General features: G+C 44.1%; 1 protein-coding gene across 1 annotated transcript in view; it reads left to right on the forward strand.

Annotated features, from left to right (window-relative positions):
* LOC120910517 (zinc finger protein 3-like) overlaps positions 1 to 16,908 on the forward strand; it is a 29,158-nt gene that overhangs the window by 1,242 nt on the left and 11,008 nt on the right. The window lies entirely within an intron of this gene.

Below are 16,908 nucleotides of genomic sequence, written 5' to 3' on the forward strand. Positions count from 1 at the left end.
AACAAATGAGGAGGAGATACTGAGATTGCAGGCTTGGCTGGCTTAAATCAGGTTTGGTCTCCACCCAGAGACTGGCCATATTAATCACCTTGCAGGTGGACAGACAGACATGGAGAAGGCCATATGAAAGGTTCATCTCCATTCCTCAATATAACATCATGTTCCCAACAAATGAGGAGGAGATACTGTACACCATATGAAAGGTCCATCTCCATTCCTCAATATAACGTCATGTTCCCAACAAATGAGGAGGAGATACTGTACATCACATGAAAGGTCCATCTCCGTTCCTCAGTGTGATGAAATTTTGTCCAAGACATGAAGTGGAAGAAGGTACATCTCTCCTGCTCTTTGTTACATTCTCATATCATCATATATAAACACTCAATGTGATCTGAGTAAATTGTATTCTTAATCTGTTTTTTATTCATATTCATTAATTCCATGGCTGACCTCTGAGAAACGTATAATATTTATTTAAAAATTGCTTTCCTACAGATGGGCTCTATGTCTGGAATACCACAGAGAGACGTAATCTTTTATCTACAGACGTTTATGAAGAGGACAATGACATCACACAGCATTCTCCAGGAGTGAATCTCATTACTCGAAACATAAACCTCGAACCTTACCAATTTGGGAGATCAATGGATCCCTCTAATCCTGAGGAATCTTCTGACCAATCACATTCTGTTACTCCAGATGTCCATCTGAGACTTTGCAGTACAGAAGGAACATTAGATCCATCTAATTCCAAGGAATCTGTAAGTTACGGAGATCCCACAGGAGAGAGTTCATTGTCAGGTTGGGTGTGTGGGAACACAGCACTCGTTGGTCACAAGAAAAGTAACACAGCTGAGCGTCGCTATTCGTGTTCAGAGTGTGGGAAGTGTTTTAATAAGAAAGGAAAACTTATTGTACACGAGAGAAGTCACACAGGCGAGCGTCCGTTTTCCTGTTTAGAGTGCGGGAAGTGTTTTAATAAGAAAGGAAATCTTATTGTACACCAGAGAAGTCACACGGGCGAGCATTTGTATTCTTGTTCAGTGTGTGGAAAATGTTTCCCTGAGAAAGGAAGGCTTATTAGACACCAGAGAATTCACACTGGTGAACGTCCCTTCTCCTGTTCAGAGTGCGGGAAATGTTTCACGGAGAAAGCAGATCTTATGAGACACCAGAATTGCCACAGCGGGGAGCGTCCCTTTACCTGTTCAGAGTGCGGGAAATGCTTTTCTAGGAAAGGAAGCCTTCAATTACACCTGAGAATTCACACCCAGGATGGCCTTATTTCATGTTTAGAGTGCGGGAAACGTTTCACTAAAAAAGCAGACCTCAAAAGACACCAGAGAAGTCACACAGGCGAGCGTCCGTTTTCCTGTTTAGAGTGTGGCAAATGTTTTACTGAGAAAGGACACCTTATGAGACACCAGAGAATTCACACCGGTGAGCGTCCTTTTATCTGTTCAGAGTGCGGGAAACGTTTCACTCAGAAAGAAGATCTCGTTAGACACCAGAGAAGTCACACCGGCGAGCGTCCATTTTCCTGTTCGGAGTGCGGGAAATGTTTCCTTGAGAAAAGAAGCCTTCAAGCCCATGAAAAGCTACACACGGGCGAGCGTCCTTTTCCCTGTTCAGAGTGCGGAAAAAGTTTTACGCAACATATTGTGCTTCTTAGACACCAGAGTATTCACAAGGGTGAAAATTATTTTCCATGTTCAGAGTGCGGGAAATGTTTCTCTAGGAAAGATAGTCTGGGTGAACACCAGAAAATTCACACACGGGAACGCCCTTTAACATGTTGAGGGGGAATATCCTAGCAAAAGTGATATTCTGGTTACGGGTGAGGTCTCAGGTGTTGAGTCACTTACATTCCTTGAAGAATCCATTGGTAAGATCAGACTATTATCGATCGTTTCTCTTTCTCACCTACATTGGGATCTCCTCATTTATTTTTACATTCTTCATGAAATGGAAAACTACCAATCGGAGAGAGGGGGAGCCCCTTACATTGGACGCAGTAGGAACTCAATAGGTATGTCTACACTTGCATCTCAAAAAATTTGAATATCATAAAAAATAGTGAAAATCTAAAATTCCGTATCTCCGAAAATTTGGATCTTGTGAAAAAGTTCAATATTGCACACATATGGTGTTGCACTCTAAACGGCTATTTAACCACTTGTCCACCGGGCCTATTTTGGCACTTCTCTCCTTCATGTAAAAATCAAAAAAATGTTGCTCGAAAATTTATCAGAACCCCCAAACATTATATATATATATATATATATTTTTTAGCAGATACCCTAGGGAATAAAATGGCGGTCATTGCAACTTTTTTTTCTCGCACAGTATTTGCGCAATAATTTTTCAAACGCCTTTTTTGGGGGGAAAAAAACATGTCACGCTTTAAAATTGCGCACACTCATGGAATGTAAACATCCCTTGTAATAGGAATCACTGTGACAGGTCCTCTTTATGGAGAGATGTGGGTCAATAAGACTCCACATCTCTCCTCCAGGCTTACAAGCACGAAATTGGTGAAAAAAGAAAATCACCGATCACATGCCGACAGCCGCATTTGCGGCTTTGTTTACTTCCGGGGACCGGGCGTGACGTCATAACATCTGGTCACCAGTCATCTCTATGCTTTCCAGGCAGCGCCGGCCGATTCGCTCTCCGGGCCCCCGATGACACGGCTTTATGGAGATTCTGATTTATTTATTTTTTGCTGGACTTGCCACCTGCCTACATTGCCAAAAGTACCAATACCTGGTTTAATGATCATGGTATTACTGTGCTTGATTGGCTAGCAAACTCATCTGACCTGAACCCCATTGAGAATCTGTGGGATATTGTCAAGAGGAAGATGAGACACCAGACCCAACAATGCAGAGGAGCTGAAGGCCGCTATCAAAGCAACCTGGGCTTCCATAACAACTCAGCAGTGCCACAGGCCGATCGCCTCCATGCCACGCCACATTGATGCAGTAATTCATGTAAAAGGAGCCCCAACCAAGTATTGAATATTTTTGTTTTATTGGTCTTATGTAATATTTCAAATTTTCTGAGATGCTGAATTTGGGGTTTTCACTAGCTGTAAGCCATAATCCTCAAAAAATAAAATCCTGAAATAAGTCACTCTGTGTGCATCTATATAGTTTCACTTTTTGAATTGAATTACTGAAATAAATTAACTTTTTTTTCTATACCAGAGAAATTTTCGAACTGCACATTCCTCAGATTCTCTGGTTATAGAGTAAAGTTGGGGCTTACCAATAATAACTGAAATTTTAGGGGTGTGATTATATATTTATAGGTCTGTGGTGAATAAATCTATCTTAATAATCCTCAGTACTCGTCCTCAAAAGAACCAGTTTTGGACTGGTCCCACATTTACAAAGATGGCATCATAGTCCTAAACTGTGGTAATTCATCTGGAAAATATGACCATACATGGGCAATACACTGGTCATTGTGATATCAGATGGGCAACACACTGGCAATCATGAAAATCCATAGGGGCAACAAATGGACAATCGTGATAATAATAACATAGAAAACTATACCAATATGTGGACAACAAACATGCAATGATGGCGATAAAAAACAGAAATAACAACTGAAATGTTGTCTGCCTATTATTTTTCTTTGTTCTACTGAAAAATGTGTGTACAGATCTAGGGCCAGATCCACGTAGCGGATCGTAATTTTCGGCAGGCGTAGCGTATCGTATTAACGCTACGCTGCCGCAACTTTGAAAGGCAAGTGCTGTATTCACAAAGCACTTGCCTCTAAAGTTACAGCGGCGTAGCGTAAATCTGCGGGCGTATGGGCGCGGAATTCAAATGTTAAAGATGTGGGCTTGTTTTATGTTAATTTTACTTGACCCAACGTAAATGACGTTTTTTCTGTACGGCGCATGCGCCGTCCATAGGGGTATCCCAGTGCGCATGCTCGAAATTAACCCGCAACAAGCCAATGCTTACGACGTGAACGTCATTCTACGCAAAGCCCTATTTGCGAACGACTTACGCAAACGACGTATAATTTTAAAAATTTGACGCGGGAACGACGTCCATACTTAACATTGAGTACGCCTCATATAGCAGGGGTAACTTTACGCCGAAAAAAGCCTTACGGAAACGACGTAAAAAAATGCGCCAGCCGGACGTACGTTTGTGGATTCGCGTATCTAGCTAATTTGCATACTCAACGCGGAATCCGACGGAAGCGCCACCTAGCGGCCAGCGTAAATATGCACCTTAGATCAGACGGCGTACTAAGACGTACGCCAGTCGGATCCAGCCCAGCTTCAGGCGTATCTTGTTTTGTGGATACAAAACAAAGATACGCCGGAGCAAAATAGATACGCTGTCGTAACTTCTTCGTGGATCTGCCCCCTAGTCTACTAATTTCAGAATGGATCCACGTAAAAAGAAAAAAACAATGTAATAACCCACTGCATCCATACAGAACTAGAACTCTTACATCAATGGTAAGTTAAAGGGGCCACTTACATTGGCTATCAGTGCAAATGGCTCCCTTACATTGGTGGTCAGTTTTGAGAATGGCTCCTACATTGCAAAGGGGGCTGGGGGTAAGGGGTAAAATGAACTCTTAAGCCTCGTACACACGACCGTTTTTCTCGGCAAGAAAGCTGCTGGGAGAGCTTTTTGCGGAGAAAAACATGGGTGTGTATGGTTTCTGCCGGGAATGTTGACGAGAAAAATAGAGAACCTTCTCTCTATTTTTCTCGTCAGGATTTTCGGCAGAGTGTTTCCTGCCGAGAAAACCGTGAGTGTGTATGCTTACCTGTTCAAGGTAAACCCGCGCATGCTCGAAAAGACTTTGACGCATGCGCGGTAGCATACAAGGTTAGTAAAGGGTGTAGCAAGATGGCGGCGACGGCATCGAATGTAAAGAGCGCAGGCTCGCCGTAGTCGATGACGTCACCGCGTGCTTGCCATTTAAAAGAACGGCGGTTATTTTGAATGCCCGTCTGTACACAGGGCTTAGCAAGGCAAGCTTGCCAGGAATCCCGTCGAGAAAACCAACTTTTTTTTTTTCCGACCAGATTCTCGCCCATGTGTACAGGGCTTCACAACAAAAATGTTTTCAGTAGAGAGGACATTGGAAGGAACCTGAAAGAAAAACTACTATAGACAGTAAGTGGAGAGCTGTCAGTTCTGGTCACCAATCCTCAGGAAGGATGTGCTGACGGAGAAGGGCAACAACATTTTTATAGGGACTGGAGGATCTAATTTACAAGGAATGACTACAAGCACTAAATTTATATTCCTGGAGAAGAGATGCTTGAGAGGAAATATGATAGTGATAGACAAATATCTCAATGGTGATCCCAACGTAAGTATGAGACTTTTCAATCCCAGGGAGTGTAGGAAGACACAGGGCCACACAATGAAACTGAAAGAGGAGCGGTTCTAAACCCTTACATACCACTTTTTGCTACAGGTAAGCCTATAATAAGGCTTACCTGTAGCTATCCTGCATATCTCCTAAACCTGCACAGTTTAGGAGATATCCCTCTGTATCTGCATGTGCTGAAGACATTGGCACATGTACACTGAAGCAACGGGACAATGTCCCGTTGCTTCAGCTGGACTGTGCCGTTTCCCACGCGGCTCTGGCGAATCACAGAACCGGAGTCTGCGGCCCGGAAGGAAGAAGGGCGAGAAGATGGAAGCCTGCACAGGGGACAGTGCTGGATTCGTTTGCAGGTAAGTGTCACATAATGGGCTGGTATGCGATGCATACTAGCCCATTGTGCTTTTAATTGGCAGTCTTTGCAGATAGCAAAAGAGGAAGTAAAACCCATCAGGGTTTACTTCCTCTTTAAGCCACTCTATCCTGTGTACACCATCAGCAATGCCTCCTATTGTAGTATCCCCATCTGTGTGTGATTTATAAAAATAAATTCTGCAAATACCGAATTTCACTACCGAGATTGCGATCACATGACTGGCCAGCTTTCTCCTTTCCTCCTCTGAGAGATGCAGTGGGTGGGGCTGAGATTGCTCTGCTAATGTCAGTCTGAAGGAGAGAGCTGGCTGGTCATGTGATCACAGTCTCGGCTCTTAAATGAGGTATTTACAGCATTTATATTTATAAATCATTCACAGAGGGGGACACTGCAATGAGATGCGATGCTGATTGTGTATACAGGTTAGAGTTATGAGAGAAGCAGGGGGGTGGGGGGGAGGGGTGGCTCACACACAGACAGAGAGGGGAGGAGGACACAGGAGCAAAGAGGAGAGCAAATAGCAGGCTGCTGATGACGGAGGCACATAAACTGTTCATGAGCAGACATGATACACCGTGGTCAGTTTACAGAGGGGTGGGGAGAAACTGTCAGGATCAGCCAGGTTTTTCAGGTGTTACAGGGGGCCAAATGACACAGGACAAGCACTGTGTCATATAACATGCTTTAAAGGAGCAGGATCCATTTTTTGGGGGGGGGTTTAACAATCGCTTTAAGCTGTGTAGGGGGTTTTTCACTGTCAGGTGCGGTAAGGATGTGGAGTTCTCTTCCACAATCTGTGGTGTCAGTGGGGAATATTAATAGTTTTAAAAGACTAGAGTGTGCATCTTAGCGAACACAATATACAGGGATATGGGAAATGATTATCTACACACACATCTGTCCTACACAGGTTGAACTGGATGGACTGTTGTCTTTATTCAACCTTACCTACTATGTAACTATAAACACTGCTAGAAATCCATTTATTTGAGAAAATATTTAGACTCGTCTCCTGAGAATTTTCTTGTCAAATTGAAACTGAATGGCAGTTTGACCCCACTAACCATTAAATAAATTAAAAAAACACTCTTTAAATGAAAAATTCTGGAGGAGATTATCTAGTTTAAGCATTAACTTGAAAAACAACACAGAGGGAAAAATTGTAAAACATAAAGTAAGCCGCAGAGTTTACATTCTGTCCAAGTCGGTGATCTCACGGAATGCATAGACAGGAAGTAATGCAAGGCATAGACCAGAAGTGATGTAAGGCATAGACAGGAAGTGATGTTGACGTATAAACAGGAAGTACTGGGTGAGAGGTGAGTCGGGAGGAAAAAGAGAGGAGACATTGCTGGAACTGGCAGCAGAGGAGGTAATAAGATATTATTTTATATTTACATTCAGTATCTCCCTGTTCTCCTCCTCTATATTCCTTGTGACATATTTTTCTCCAGCAGATTCTGATACTCACACAAAATATCACCCATCACAGTGCCTCCACCTCATTGTCTGACATCAGAGGTAACCAGTGCCAAGAGGATTCTAGAAGCCATCAACAAGATCATTGATCTGCTGACAGGAGAGGTGAGCGGTGCCGGGAATTCTGGGACATTATCCAGTAACAGACAAGGGATGTGTCTGGATGGTGACTGTATCATTGTGTGTGTCAGGTTCCTATAAGGTGTCAGGATGTCACTGTCTATTTCTCCATGGAGGAGTGGGAGTATTTAGAAGGACACAAGGATCTCTACAAGGACGCCATTATGGAGAATCAGCCGCCCCTCATATCACCGGGTAAGAGGAGACTTTATTGTAAAGGAGAGAGCAGTACGGAGGATCCACCTAGATCCCCCATCATCTGATAAACACATAGAAACAATGTATTCAGTCAGTGTGTGTGTTTCCTACAGATGGATCCAGTAATGGGAACCCACCAGAGAGATGTCCCCGTCCTCTGTATTCCTGTGAATCCACACAGGAAGGTCACACCATCCATCATCATCAGGTAGGTGGAACTGAGCATGAAGACCTAAAAATATATTTTAAGCTGTGAAATTACATTCTTCTAATTAATCCCCTTTCCATTTTTTAAATGTATCCTGCCATCTTTGGGGTTTAGGGTGAAGAACTGAAAGACATAAAAGTTGAGGTTAAAGAGGAAAAAGAAGAGACATTGGTGAAGGGAGCTCCCCCACCAGAGAGATGTCAATATCCTCTGTATTCCCGGGATTCCACACAGGAAGATCACAACTATGCACAACCTTATCAGGTAGGTGGGACTGAGCATGTAGATCTAAAATATATTTTAAGCTAGGAGAGGACATTCTTCTATGTAACTTATTGTTCCTTTTTATGTTGATTCTGTTTTATTCCGTTTTAAACAAAATAAAGTGAAAGCATGAAAGTATCAGCCCATTTCCAATGGATGTATAAGTATACATTAGGATCATAATAATAATGCCGCGTACACACCATCACTTTATGTGATGAAAAAAACCGACATTTTCTGTGAAGTAAAAAACAACGTTTTTGAAACTTCAATTTTCAAAGACGAAGTTGCATACACACCATCGTTTTCTCACAATGTTCTAGCAAAGCGAGGTTACGTTCCACCACGTTTTTCCATTGAAGCTCGCTTCATAAGTAGCTTCTGGGCATGCGCGGATGAAAAAACGTCATTTTAAACGACGTTTTTGCTACACACGGTCAATTTCTGTGAAGTAAAAGTTGACGTTTTGAAAAACGACACATAAAATTGAAGCATGCTTCAATTTTTTTTGGTCGTTTTTTAGAAGACATAAAACAACGTTTTCCCCCACACACGGTCAATTAAAGTGACGTTTTTAAAAACGTCATTTTTTTTCATCACATAAAACGACCGTGTGTACGCGGCATGCGAGGTCAAATATCACATAATTATGATAAGATACAGGCCTCTAAGGCATGGTCAAATGAGCATAGTAGCTGCATTTTTAATTAACCAGTAGTCTACTAGGAACAGACTGTTAACCACTTAAGACCCGGACCAAAATGCAGGTAAAGGACCCGGCCAGTTTTTGCGATTAGGCACTGCGTCGCTTAAACTGACAATTGCGCGGTCGTGCAACGTGGCTCCCAAACAAAATTGGCGTCCTCTTTTTCCCCACAAATAGAGCTTTCTTTCGGTGGTATTTGATCACCTCTGCGGTTTTTATTTTTTGCGCTATAAACAAAAATAGAGCGACAATTTTGAAAAAAAATCAATATTTTTTCCTTTTTGCTATAATAAATATCCCCCAAAAATATATCAAAAAACTTTTATTTTCCTCAGTTTAATCCGATACGTATTCTTCTACCTATTTTTGTTAAAAAAAATCGCAATAAGCGTTTATCGATTGGTTTGCGCAACATTTATAGTGTTTACAAAATAGGGGATAGTTTTATTGCATTTTTATTAATATTTTTTTTTTTTTACTACTAATGGCGGCGATCAGCGATTTTTTTCGTGACTGCGACATTATGGGGGACACATCGGACAATTTTGACACATTTTTGGGACAATTTTCACAGCAAAAAATGCTATAAAAATGCATTGTTTACTGTGAAAATGACAATTGCAGTTTGGGAGTTAACCACTAGGGGGCGCTGAAGGAGTTAAGTGTGACCTCATATGTGTTTCTAACTGTAGGGGGCGGGGCTGGACGTATGACTTCATTGATCGTGTTTCCCTATATTAGAGAACACACAATCGATCACGGCGCCACAGTTAAGAACGGGGAAGCCGTGTTTACACACAGCTCTCCTCGTTCTTCAGCTCTGGGGACCGATCGCGGGACTCCAGCGGCGATCGGGTCCCGCGGTCGGGGAGCTTCGAACCAGGTCGCGTGCGACCCCACAGCTGGGCTTAAAGGGCCACGTGTAGGTACGTGGATGTACCCAGCCGTGCCATTCTGCCGACGTATATTGGCGTGAAGGGGTCCTTAAGTGGTTAAAAAGCACAACAGATATGGCGTGACTATGTAGTAGTGCTAGAGGTCGACCGATATATCGGCCAATATTTGGCCATTTTTGATAAATCGGCATCGGCCACCAGGTCCCCAAGTTTGCCATAGAGGTGGAGAATTGTAACCCAAAAAGGGATCATGCGCGGGCATGTGCCCCAGATGTGTGTCATGGTGCCAGGGGCCTGTTAACCTCTACAACACGTATCCGGTACATTAACATCGATTTGTTGTAGGATAGAAGGACATTGATACCACCTAGATACAATTCGGTAATTTCATTCTCGGGCATAAGTTGAGATAGACAATTTTAAGTAAAGTGCCCGTGTTTTGCCCCATTCCATATCTTCGGGTGATATATTCAATTACCGTTCCCATTTTGAAAGGAATGGTGGTGGATCTGGATAGGGGACCTGAACCAGAATCTGATAGATCTGAGATGGCGAGTGCTCCAGTCCGCTAGACTGGGAACGGCCATTACTCAAAGGCTATTTGTGGCCTCGTCAAAACGTCCACGCTCGGTATTCTGTCCAGAAAGTGTCTCCATTGAATATGTTCAAGCCAGGCTCCAGATAGATTATGACAGGCGGAGAGCATTCGGGATAAGGGAATTCGTTTCCCATCTCAGAGCGTATGGCTAAAAGAAGAGTATCAGATTTTCGCCATGAAAGGAATTTGGAGTTTGTAAAAGTCGGAGAGAAAGATGCAAATCCAAACAGCGGGGTCAAGGGGCTAGGTCACGAGGACAGTAAACCTTTATTGTTCCTTTTTATAAATGTATTTTATCATCTTTGGGGTTTAGGGTGAAGAACTGAAAGACATCAAATGTGAGGTTAAAGTGGAAGAAGAAGAGAGGTTGGTGAGTGGAGATCAGCAGTCTATGGAGGAGGGGGAGATGATTATGAAAAGTGGACAGGAGGAATCTTCTCTACGTTTGGACACAAGTAAGTCCTAAACACTAAACGCAGAAACAGTTGATGTCTTAATTTTAGTGACGCACCGAATTGAAAACTCCAGTGTGGAAACCAAAAATTCAGGATGCACTTGGCTGAAAACCAAAACGGACATGCATTGAAGTCACTAGGGATGTTTTTGCATTAAAGTCTATGGGATGTGATTTTGCATTGAAGTCACTTGTGCATTGAACTCTATGAGACGTGACTGCATTGAATTCTATAGGAAGCAACTTTGCATTGAAGTCACTAGGGGGCGTTTTTGCATTGAAGTCACTAGTGGCATTTTTCCATGGAAGTCTAATAGGTGGATTCAGAGAGAGTTAGGCCGGCGTATCAGTAGATATGCCGACCTAACTCGGAATCTGCGCCGTCCTAAGTTTAAGTGTAGTCTCAAACTGAGATACACTTCAACCTATCTAAGATACGACAGCCTGCGCCGTCGTATCTTAGGGTGCAATATTTAGGCTGGCTGCTAGGTGGCGCTTCCATTGAGTTTGGCGTAGAATATGTAAATGACTAGATATGCCTATTCACGAACGTACGCTTGCCCGTCGCAGTAAAGATACGCCGTTTACGTAAGGCGTTTTCAGGCGTAAAGTTATTCCATCAAATAGCTGGACTAGTAATGTAAAGTATGGCTGTCGTTCCCGCGTCGAAATTTGAAAATTTTACGTCGTTTGCGCAAGCCGTCCGTGAATAGGGCTGGACGTAATTTACGTTCACGTCGAAACCAATACGTCCTTGCGGCGTACTTTGTCGTAATGCACACTGGGATATGTACACGGACGGCGCATGTAAAAAACGTCAATCACGTCAGGTCACCATCCATTAACATAAAACACGCCCCCTCATACTCATTTGAATTAGGCGCGCTTACGCCAGCCCTATTTACGCTATGCCGCCGTAACTTAGGAGGCAAGTGCTTTGTGAATACAGTACTTGCCTCACTTACTTGCCCCCCCCCCCTCCCGCCGCCATCCGGGGGCTTCTCCGGGCTCTCCCGTGCCATCGGGGGCCCGGAGAGCGAATCGGTCGGCACTGCTGGAAAGCATAGAGATGACTGGTGACCAGATGGTCACCAGTTATCTCTATGAGCGTAAACATGACTCTATGACCGTAAACATAATATGTGACAAAGGATTCCCAGAGTGAGTTACCTAAAGAGACAGGGATGCCATTAAAGTTCATGTGAGTGTGTGTTATTAAATGGAAGACCTTTAAAAACAGTTTTTAACAATTGCTTTCCTACAGATGGGCTCTATGTCTGGAATACCACAGAGAGACGTAATCTTTTATCTACAGACATTTATGAAGAGGACAATGACATCACACAACATTCTCCAGGAGTGAATCTCATTACTCGAGACATAAACCTCGGACCTTACCAATTGGGGAATGAGGAATCTCCTGACCAATCACATTCTGTTACTCCAGATGTTCTGAGACCCCACACTGCGGAAGGAACATTAGATCCATCTAATTCCAAGGAATCTCTAAGTTACGGAGATCCCACAGGAGAACGTTCATTGTCAGGTTGGGTGTGTGGGAACACAGCACTTGTTGGTCACAAGAAAAGTAACACAGCTGAGCGTCGCTATTCATGTCCAGAGTGTGGGAAGTGTTTTAACAAGAAAGCAAAACTTAATGAACACCAGAGAACTCACACAGGTGAGCGTCCGTTTTCCTGTTCGGAGTGCGGGAAATGTTTTAATCGTAAAGGAAACCTTCTTAGGCACCACAGAAGTCACACGGGTGAGCGTCCTTATTTATGCTCAGAGTATTCATGTCCAGAGTGCGGGAAATGCTTTAATCGTAAAGGAAACCTTCTTAGGCACCACAGAAGTCACACGGGCGAGCATCAATTTACCTGTTTAGAGTGCGGAAAATGTTTCAGCGATAAAGGAAATTTTATTATACACCAGAGAATTCACACTGGCGAGCGTCCTTATTCATGCTCAGAGTGCGGGAAATGTTTCCCTTATAAAGGAAAACTTACTATACACCAGAGAATTCACACTGGCGAACGTCCTTATTCATGCTCAGAGTGCGGGAAATGTTTCCCTTGTAAAGGAAAACTTACTATACACCAGAGAAGTCACACGGGTGAGCGTCCATTTTCCTGTTCAGAGTGCGGGAAATGTTTCTGCGATAAAGGAAATCTTATTATACACCAGAGAATTCACACTGGCGAGCGTCCTTATTCATGCTCAGAGTGCGGGAAATGTTTCCCTGATAAAAGAAAACTTACTGTACACCGGAGAAGTCACACGGGTGAGCGTCCATTTGTCTGTTCAGAGTGCGGGAAATGTTTCCCTTATAAAGCAAAACTTACTATACACCAGAGAAGTCACACGAGTGAGCGTCCATTTTCCTGTTCAGAGTGTGGGAAATGTTTCATAAGGAAAGAAAATCTTATTGGACACCAGAGAATTCACACAGGTGTGCGCCCTTATTCATGTTCAGCGTGCGGGAAATGTTTCTCCAGAAAAGAAAGTCTGGTTGAACACCAGACAATTCACACTCAGGAATGCTCCTTTTCATGTTTAGAGTGTGGGAAAAGTTTCTTTAGAAAAGGATACCTTCTTAAACATCAAAAAACTCACACGGGTGAATGTCCTTTTTCCTGTTCAGAGTGTGGGAAACGTTTTACTGAGAAAAGTGTACTTCGCAGACATCAGATTGTTCACACCGGCGAAAAATCCTTTTCGTGCCCAGAGTGCGGGAAATGTTTTTATACGAAAGGAGAACTTTCTCGACATCAAATAATTCACATTGGTGACCGTCCTTTTTCCTGTTCAGAGTGCGGGAAATGTTTCTCTAGGAAACAGACTCTGGTTAAACACCAGAAAATTCACACTCGGGATCGTCCTTTTCATGTTTAAAGTGTGGGAAATGTTTCTATAAAATAGGAAACCTTCTTAAACATCAAAGCATTTACCACGGGTGAGCGCCGTTTTTCATGTTTTAAGTGTGGAAAATGTTTCACTCAGAAAAATGTCTCCATCAGGGGTATGGACACTGCTTAGGGAACAATGTGTGGTGGGGATGTAGACACCAAGTGGCGGTGCGTCCATTGAGGGCGCAGGAACACCGCCCCCTCTCTCCTGTACCGCTCTATCACCAATAGATAGATTCACGAATCTATCTATTGTCGCCGCTCCCGCCCCCTATTCAGGTGTCCGGCCCCTTGTCGGGCGTGGGGCATCTGAATTACAGCAGCCGTGGGCTCTAATAGGCTCCCAAATTGGTAAATAGCGGGCGCAATGCTGTGCGTTCGCGGTTTACTCAGTGTTGTGTTAGAGAAGCGAATAAATCGCTTCCCTAACAGTGACCCGCCTCTTAGCCAATCAGGATGCTCGGGTCTGGTTACCTGTCACCTGATTGGCTGAAGCATCAGGCGCTGTGATTGGACAGTATTAGGCGTCCAATCATAGCACAGATGATGGGAAGAGGACGGGAGAAGACATTGAGTACTCGGTGTAAACATGTGCAATTCGTTTAGTTCCGAATACATTTTTTAACGAATTTTGACAAATTTAGGTTAATTCCGAAATTTCCGAATTTTTTAATTTCCGAATTTTCGGATTTCTGAATTTCGGAATGTTTTGAATTTCGAATTTCCAAAGTTCCAAAAAACACAAAAAAACAAATGAAATGAAAAAAAAAGAATTTTTCGGCAGTGCACATGTCTTACTCGTAGCGTGGAGGACAGCACCGAGACAGGTAAGTGCCGGTCGGGGGGCACACTGGTAGCATTTGATGGGGCACACTGGCAGCAATGGATGGGGCACACTGGCAGCATTTGATGAGGCACAGTAGCGGCAATTGGTGGGGCACACTGGCAGCATTTGATGGGGCACACTGACAATGGATGAGGCACACTGGCAGCATTTGATGGGACACACTGGCAATGGATGGGGCACACTGGCAGCATTTGATGGGGCACAGTAGCAGCAATTGATGAGGCACACTGGCAGCAATTGATGGAAATCGAATGGGCACAGTGGTGGCAATTGATGGGCACACTGACAGCAATTGATGGGTACAGTAGCTGCGTTTTATGGCACAACGACGGCAATTTATGGGTACAGTGGCTCCGCTTGATGGGCACAGTGGCTGCGCTTTTTTTTTCAGTTTGTTTGCGCCCCCCAAAAAATTTTGAGCATCAGCCGCCATTGATGATGTCTCCCTCAGGGTTTGTACACTGCTTATGGAACAATGTGTGGTGGGGATGTAGACACCGATGATGTCTCCACCAGGGTTTGGACACTGCTTAGGGAACAATGGGCCAGATTCACATACATTTAGATAGGTGCAGCGTATCAGAGATACGCTACGCCGCCGTATCTTACCTGGCTTTAAGTCAAATCCAGGAAGATTTCGCGCCGTAAGTTACGGCGGCGTAGTGTATTTCTGGCGGCGGAATTCAAATCGGCGATTAGGGGGCGTGATTCATTTAAATAAAGCGCGTCCCTACGTCGATTGAACTGCGCATGCTCTGTTTCGAAATTTCCCGCCGTGCTTTGCGCGAAATGACGTCGCAACAACGTCATTTTTTGAACTTAGACATGACTTGCGTCCATCCCTATTCACGGACGACTTACGCAAAAAAAAAAAATCTAATTTCGACGCGGGAACAACGGCCATACTTAACATGGCAAGTCTATCTATACGCCGCAAAATAGCAGCTTTAACTATACGCCGGAAAAAGCCGACTAGAGACGACGTAAGAGAATGCGACGGCCGAGCGTACATTCGTGGATCGTCGGAAAAAGCTCATTTGCATACCCGACGCGTAAAACGACGCGAACTCCACCCAGCGGACGCCGAAGTATTGCATCTATGATCCAAAGGCGTACGAAGCCGTACGCCTGTCGGATCGAAGCCAGAAGCCGTCGTATCTTGGTTTGAGGATTCAAACTAAAGATACGACGCGGCAAATTTGAAAGTACGCCGGTGTATCAGGAGATACACCGGCGTACTCTCACTGTAAATCTGGCCCTGTGTGTTTGGTGGGGACTTTAAACTCCTTAAAAATATCCTTTCCTCCAAACTCCATCAAGCTGCTTTGGGATGATGCCACCAGAAGGGTGAAAGCAAAATAAACCTACAAGGGCAACACATTTATTAGAAGGTCTGCAACAATGTTGTCTTTCTCTTATGGAAATTAGATGTTAAATATGCGAAAGCTTATTATACTCTGATAACTCAAAAACGTTATATTAACGTGATCTCAAATGTTTTATTTCTGCAATGATTGTGTTTCATATAGAAACATTAAACTGTGAATTCCTTAATAACAGAAAAGCCGGTTTACAGTTTCACTTTCTCATACCTCCCAACTTTTGAACCTCAGAATAAGGGACACTCGAAGGAGGAAGTGACCTGCGTGCCATGGCAAAATGTGGGTGTTGCCAAAAGTGGGAGGGTCTTACGAGTGAGGGGTGCGCTGTGTACAAACTGCAGTGTTGAAGAGTGCGCTACGTACAGAGTGCAGGGCTGAACTACATACAGAGAGGGGTGTGCTATGTGCAGGCTGAGGGATGTGTTACATACAGAGTGCAGGGCTGAGGGATGTGCTACGTGCAGGGTTGAGGGGTGCGCTACGTACAGAGTGCAGGGTTGAGGGGTGTGTTACGCACAGAGTGCAGGGTTGAAGAGTGTGCTACGTACAGATTTTAGTGTTGATGGGTGCGCTACATACTGAGTGTAGGGCTAAGAGATGTGCTACGTACGGAGTGTAGGGTTGAGGGGTGTGCTACGTACAGAATTCAGGGTTGAGGGGTGTGCTACGTACAGAGTGCAGGCTAAGGTATGTGCTACATACAGAGTGCAGATCTGAGGAATGTGCTACATACAGAGTGCAGGGTTGAGGGGTGTGCTACGTGCAGGGTTGAGGGGTGCGTTACGTACAGAGTGCACGGTTGTAGAGTGCGCTACATACAGATTGTAGGGTTGATAGGTGCGCTACGTACTGAATCCATGGCTAAGAGATGTGCTACGTACAGTGTGGAGAGTTGAGGGGTGTGCTATGTACAGAGTGCAGGTTTGAGGGGTGTGCGACATAATCAGTGCAGAGCTGAGGGATGGGCTGTGTACAGAGTGCAGGGTTGAAGAGTGTGCTACATTCAGAGTTTAGGGGTGCGCTACGTACTGAGTGCAGTGTTGAAGAGTTTGCTACATACAGAGTGCAGGGCTGAGGGATGTTCTA

The sequence above is a fragment of the Rana temporaria genome, chromosome 8 (genome assembly GCF_905171775.1).
Source record: "Rana temporaria chromosome 8, aRanTem1.1, whole genome shotgun sequence".
Classification (NCBI taxonomy): domain Eukaryota; kingdom Metazoa; phylum Chordata; class Amphibia; order Anura; family Ranidae; genus Rana; species Rana temporaria.